At 61.2% G+C, this 6,501-nt stretch overlaps 2 non-coding genes and 1 pseudogene across 2 annotated transcripts; all 3 read left to right on the top strand.

Annotated features, from left to right (window-relative positions):
* On the top strand, nt 1-1,107 carry LOC144961481 (small subunit ribosomal RNA; annotated as a pseudogene; the record flags this gene model as incomplete).
* A 204-nt stretch (nt 1,108-1,311) lies between these two features.
* Nucleotides 1,312-1,468, top strand: LOC144961480 (5.8S ribosomal RNA). The gene has a single exon (XR_013643172.1). It is a non-coding gene; the product is annotated as a 5.8S ribosomal RNA (ribosomal RNA).
* A 324-nt stretch (nt 1,469-1,792) lies between these two features.
* On the top strand, nt 1,793-5,600 carry LOC144961482 (large subunit ribosomal RNA). Its single transcript, XR_013643173.1, has one exon. It is a non-coding gene; the product is annotated as a large subunit ribosomal RNA (ribosomal RNA).
* Nucleotides 5,601-6,501: the final 901 nt, after the last annotated feature.

A 6,501-nucleotide genomic window follows, 5' to 3' on the forward strand; every position in this document is an offset into this window, starting at 1 on the left:
GCTTTGCTCGGAACGATGTGATGACGCCACCGCCCGCAATGTAACCACGGGACGGTCTCCGTGGGGGCGGTGGGCGAGGTCTATAGAGACGGCCGGGGGGCGGCGTACTACCGCGGGAGGGGTGGAATCCGACGATCGCGGTGGGACGAACAAGAGCGAAGGCACCGGCCAAGAGCGCCTTCGTTGATCATGAACGAAAGTCGGAGGAACGAACGCGATCAGGTACCGCGGTAGTTCCGACAGTAAACCATGCCGACCGGTTACGCGGGGACGTCCCCTGTGGGGAAGCCTCGCGAGGCCCCGGAGAAATCAGAGTGCCTGGGCTCCGGGGGGGAGTACGGTCGCAAGGCTGAAACTTAAAGGAATTGACGGAAGGGCACCACCAGGAGTGGAGCCTGCGGCTCAATTTGACTCAACACGGGGAAGCTTACCAGGTCCGGACACCGCGTGGATTGACAGACTGAGGCTCTTTCATGATTCGGTGGGTGGTGGTGCATGGCCGTTGCTAGCCCGTGGAGCGATCCGTCTGGTTCATTCCGATAACGGGCGAGACTCTGCCCTGGCGGATAACAAACGGCGGTCAAGAGGGGTCCGTCTCACGGGTTGGGTCGGCCGTTTCGGCTCTCGGGTCGGGCGTCGGTCTTCCCACTCAGGGAGAGGCGGTGCCCCGGACCGCCGTCGCGCAGGCCGCGTCCTGCAGGGATTGACCTCGAGCAGTGCGTACGAGATGGAGCCATAACAGGTCTGTGATGCCCTTAGACGTCCTGGGCTGCACGTGTGCTACAGTGGTGGCGCCAGCCGGCGCGGTGTAGACCGTGAGCGTAGGAGTCTTCATGTCCGGGGTCGGTCTTCCTGCGAGTTGGGCCGTGAACTCGGAATGCCACGTAGTCACGGGTCAGCATCCCGTGCCGACTACGTCCCTGCCCTTTGTACACACCGCCCGTCGCTACCTTCGGTGGACGGCGCAGCCAGGGCCCCGGAGTGGCCGGCGAGACGGAGCTTCGGCTCCTGAAATCGCAGTCGTCGCGATGTCGCCCGAACTGCGCTGCCCGAGAGGGTAAAAGTCGTAACAAGGTTACCGTAGGTGAACCTTCGGTAGGATCACGTCCGATTTCGTTTTGCCCCCAGCCCGCCCGACGGGTGAAGGGTTAAAAAAACACTGTCCGGTGAGGCCGGGCTGCTCCCTGGCCGGGGAGCGGTCCAGGCCGATAAACGGGGCGGCGGCGTTGCGCCGCGAGTAACCGCGCGCGCAACGCTTGCCCCCCCCACCCTTTGTCGTCGTTTGGCCCTTAAGCGAGAGAAAATAAATACAACCTTTGGCGGTGGATCACTCGGCTCGCGCGTCGATGAAGAGTGCGGCCAGCCGTATTGAGTCGTGTGAACTGCAGCTGCCTCATTGAACATCGACGTCTTGAACGCAAATTGCGGCCGTGGGCGTAAGTCACCGGCCACGTCCGTATGAGGGTCGGCCCTACGACGTCGCCGCAACCGGTCTTCTCGGGGGGACTGAGCGGCGCGACGTGCCGTACCGGTCGGGTCTCGTCCCGACTGGCGGCCGTAGATCGAGGGCTCCCGTCTGACCACGGGAGACGTCGTCCCCACCCGGCCTCTGGGTATGGGCGGGGACGACGAATAAGACGCGCACCGAAGACGGGGAAGCACGCACGCGATCGGCTGCTTCTTCCTCAATCCTCGGGCCTGCTCGATGTACACGCGAGCGAGGGCTTCGTGGGGGTATGCGGGGAAGTAAGTATAACGACGCGCGGCGAACCCGACGGATGGGGCGATCTGCCGACCTCATATCGGACGAGGGTACCCGCCGAACTAAAGCATTTCAGTAAGCGGAGGAAAAGAAACCAACGGGGACTCCCCAGTAACGGCGAGTGAAGCGGGAAGAGCCCAGCGCTGAAACCCCCTGGGCCCGTGCCCGCGGGGAGCTGTAGCGTTCGGGTCGGTGTCGAGCGGGATCGGGAGCGCCGCGCGAGTCTTCTCGAGCGTGGCTTGCCCAGAGCGGGTGCCAGGCCCTTGCCGGCGGCGCTCCCTTCCGCCGACCTCGACCCGGAGTCGGGTTGCTTGGCAGTGCAGCCCGAAGCGGGTGGTAAACTCCACCTAAGGCTAAGTACCTGCGCGAGTCCGATAGCGAACAAGTACTGTGAGGGAAAGTTGAAAAGAACTCTGAAGAGAGGGTGCAAAGCGCGTGAAACCGCAAGGGGTAAACTGGCTGAGCCGAGCGACGTGTCCCGCCGTGGCGGCTGGTCGCCCGTGCCCCCCGCGGAGGCGCCCCGGAGACGGGGACGCCTTCCGAGTTCGGGGGTCGGGCGCGTGCCCCACCACGGCGGGTCTCCGCTGCCACCGGCACCGGGCCGTCTCGTCCGCGCGCCCTACGCGGGTCGTCGGCCTGCGGATCGTGGGCGCGAGTTGGCACGAGAGCGGTCGTATTCGGGTGCCGTGGTCGACCGCGGACAAACGGCGGCGGTTCGCCCCGGGGGGTTTCGGCCTCCCGGGCGGGCGGCTCCGGTCCGTCGAAAGGTGCGCAGCGTTATTCCGGTACCTGCCCGACCCGTCTTGAAACACGGACCAAGGAGTCCGACGCCTGTGCGAGCCGCAGGGTTTCCACTAAACCCCACGGCGAAGTGAAAGCGAGAGGCCCTCGCGGGCCGAGGGCGGGATCTCTCGGGCGACTCACCGAGTCCCCGGAGCGCACCGCCGGCCCGGCGGTCGCCGCGTTGACGGCCCTGTCGGAGCATGAGTGCAGGCGTCGGGACCCGATAGATGGTGATCTACGCCTGAGCAGAGCGAAGCCGGGGGAAACTCTGGTGGAGGCTCGAAGCGACTCTGACGTGCAAATCGACCGCCCGACTTGGGCGTAGGGGCGAAAGACCAATCGAACCATCTAGTAGCTGGTTCCCTCCGAAGTTTCCCTCAGGATAGCCGGTGCCGACGGAACGATTTTCACTCGGTAAAGCGAATGGTTGGAGGCATCGGGGGCGAAACGCCCTCGTCCTACTCTCAAACTTTCAACGGGTGAGGCGCCAGACCCGCCTCGCACGGGGCCTGGCCTAGAATCACGGGTGCCGAGTGGGCCATTTTTGGTAAGCAGAACTGGCGCTGCGGGATGAACCGAACGCCCGGTTGTGGTGCCCAACGCAGGACGCTCACGGGAAAGCTAAAAGGTGTGGGTCGGTACTGACAGCAGGGCGGTGGCCACGGAAGTCGGAATCCGCCAAGGAGTGTGTAACAACTCACCTGCCGAACCGACCCGCCCTGAAAATGGATGGCGCTGAGCGTCGGACCCACACCGGGCCGCCCCGCCAGCGGGAGGGGTGCGACTCCCCTCCCCGGGCAGGCCGGGGCGAGTAGGAGGTGCGCCGCGGTGGCGTGAAAGTCCGGGAGCGATCCCGTTCGGAGCCGCCGCGGGTGAAGATCTTGGTGGTAGTAGCAAATATTGAACGGAGAGTACTTTTCAAGGCCGAAGTGGGGAATGGTTCCGCGGGAACAGTGCATGTACGTGGGTGAGTCGGTCCTAAGGGGCGGGTTAGCTCCCTTGCTGAAGCGGGTACGAAACACGCGCCGGGCGGGCGGCCGAACGGGCGCCGCGCCTGGCCTGTCAGTCACCCTGCGACCGCCGAAAGGGAATCCAGTTAAGGTTCGCTCGGAACCGGGCGGCGGAGAACGGCCCCCCTCGTCGCGACTACGTTCCGGCGTGGGGGGCGCCGCGGCGACGCCGACAGAACGGGGAACGCTGCCGTGGGCACCGGGGAGAGCCGTCGTCTCTTTTTAAGGTCTGGTTCGCCCTGGAATCGGGTCGACCGGAGAAAGGGCTGGCCAGGCCGAAAAGCGTCGCCGTAAGACATGGCTGCGTCCGGAGCGCTCACGGCGGTCCGTGAAAACCCCGTCGAGGGCACGTCAATCTCGCTGCCCGGCCGTACTCATGTCCGCAGCAGGTCTCCTAGGTTAGCAGCCTCTGGTCCACGGAGTAATGTAGGTAAGGGAAGTCGGCAAAATGGATCCGTAACTTCGGGAGAAGGATTGGCTCTGAGGGCCGGGACGGTCGGGCTAGGGGAGGAAGCGGGCAGAACCGCACGCACCCTGAGGGACACTCCGAGGGGGAGAGACGTGCGCGGAAACCCGTGGGGGCCCCGGGCCGAGCGGCCTCGCTCGGCTGACGCCCCTTCGCGGGGCGCGTTGGCTGCGCGGGGGACAACCGACGCGACCTCCGACTCACGCTGTCTCAGAACTGTCACGGACAGGGGAATCCGACTGTCTAATTAAAACAGAGCGTCTCGACAGCCTGAAAAGGTGTTTACGGGACGTGATTTCTGCCCAGTGCTCAGAATGTCAAAGTGAAGAGATTCGCATAAGCGCGGGTAAACGGCGGGAGTAACTATGACTCTCTTAAGGTAGCCAAATGCCTCGTCGTCTAATTAGCGACGCGCACGAACGGATTAACGAGATTCCCACTGTCCCTATCTACGCCCCGGCGAAATCACAGCCAAGGGAACGGCTTGGTGAAATCAGCGGGGAAAGAAGACCCTGTCGAGCTTGACTCTAGTCCGACTCTGTGGAGGAGCGTGGGGGTGTAGCATAGGCGGTAGCGTCTTCGGGCGCGACAGTGAAATACCGCTACCCCCGCGGGACCTCCACTTACCCGACGGAGTGGGGACTCGGCGCCTTCTTGCAGGTAGGAGGCGTACGAGGTTCAGACGTCAAGCCGCCGTCGCGTCGGGCTCGGGGAGTCCACCGACTCCCCCCGACGCGGTCACGACGGCGACAGCGACCCTGCCGGGGACAGCCTCGGACGGGGAGTTTGACTGGGGCGGTACATCTTCTAAAGCGCAGCGAAGGTGTCCCAAGGCGGGCTCAGCGAGGACGGAAACCTCGCGTAGAGCAAAAGGGCAAATGCCTGCTCGACCAGGATTTTCAGTACGAATACTGGCCGTGAAAGCGTGGCCTATCGATCCTTTCGACGTTGGGAGTTTCAAGCGAGAGGTGTCAGAAAAGTTACCACAGGGATAACTGGCTTGTGGCGGCCAAGCGTTCATAGCGACGTCGCTGATTGATCCTTCGATGTCGGCTCTTCCTATCATTGCGAAGCAGAATTCGCCAAGTGTCGGATTGTTCACCCGCCAACAGGGAACGTGAGCTGGGTTTAGACCGTCGTGAGACAGGTTAGTTTTATCCTACTGATGAAGCGCCCTTGCCACGGTAATCTTGCTCAGTACGAGAGGAACGGTGAGTTCGGACCTCTGGTTCGCGCGTCCGGTCGTCAGGCCGATGGCGCCAGGCTACGTCCGTGGGAGTACGACTGAACGCCTCTAAGTCGGAACCCCGCCCGGTGAGCAAGGGTGAGCTTAGCTAGGGCCCTGAGCGTGCAGGCAACATTAAGCCGGCAACCCTCGGGTTCGTCGGCTAGTGCCGTGACCGGCCCGCTCGTCACGCGCGCTAGATCTGTGGTGCGCGTGGCTGGGTCGGTATCATCCACGTCCGTTAGGGGCAAGAAATCGCGTGCGGACCACATGTATTCCGTCGGGGTGTTGTAAGCGTTAGAGCTGTCCTGGTACGGCGATCCGTTGAGACTAAGCCCCGACGCTGAGATTTTCCCTCCAGCAGGGTTTGTCTCGGCCACCTTTCCACCCGGCACGGCACGGCCCGGCCCGATCGGCCAGCCTTCGAGTCCTTGCTCTGCTCGGCTCGGCATGCTGGCGGTGCGGCGCGCGGCGGCGGCGGGTGCGAGAGTGTCATAACACGTATAAATACATTTACTTTACTTTACTTTACTTCTTCTTCAAAGTTCTATCTCCTAGAACTTGGAGAATTTTTTTTTCTCTCCACCTGTCCAGAGGCACTAATCCGTCCAGAGGCACTAATCCGTCCAGAGGCACTAGTCCGTCCAGAGGCACTAATCCGTCCAGAGGCACTAATCCGTCCAGAGGCACTTTTAGTTTTCCTTCTTTGCTGTCTGCGAAGTAGAATTCGCCAACTGCATTTTTTTTTTTTTTTTTTTTTTTTCAATTTTGTTTTTTCCTTCCTGTCAGTCCCTTAATAGGCTTCTGCGAAGCGGAATTCGCCAACTGCATTTTATTTAGTCCCTTAATAGACTTCTGAGAAGCGGGATTCGCCATTGTCCCTTAATAGGCTTCTGAGAAGCGGAATTCGCCAACTGCATTTCATTTAGTCCCTTAATAGGCTTCTGCGAAGCGGAATTCGCCAACTGCATTTCATTTAGTCCCTTAATAGGCTTCTGCGAAGCGGAATCGGCCAACCTGCATTTTATTTTGTCCTTTAACAGGCTTCTGCGAAGCGGAATTCGCCAACTGCATTTTATTTAGTCCCTTAATAGGCTTCTGCGAAGCGGAATTCGCCAACTGCATTTTATTTTGTCCTTTAACAGGCTTCTGCGAAGCGGAATTCGCCAACTGCATTTTATTTTTGTCCCTTAATAGGCTTCTGCGAAGCGGATTCGCCAACTGTATTTTTTTTTTTTTTTATTTCCTTTTTTTT

This window comes from Berghia stephanieae, unplaced genomic scaffold (assembly GCF_034508935.2).
Source record: "Berghia stephanieae isolate SIO BIC M18660-M18661 unplaced genomic scaffold, UCSD_Bste_1.3 scaffold2588, whole genome shotgun sequence".
NCBI lineage: Eukaryota > Metazoa > Mollusca > Gastropoda > Nudibranchia > Aeolidiidae > Berghia > Berghia stephanieae.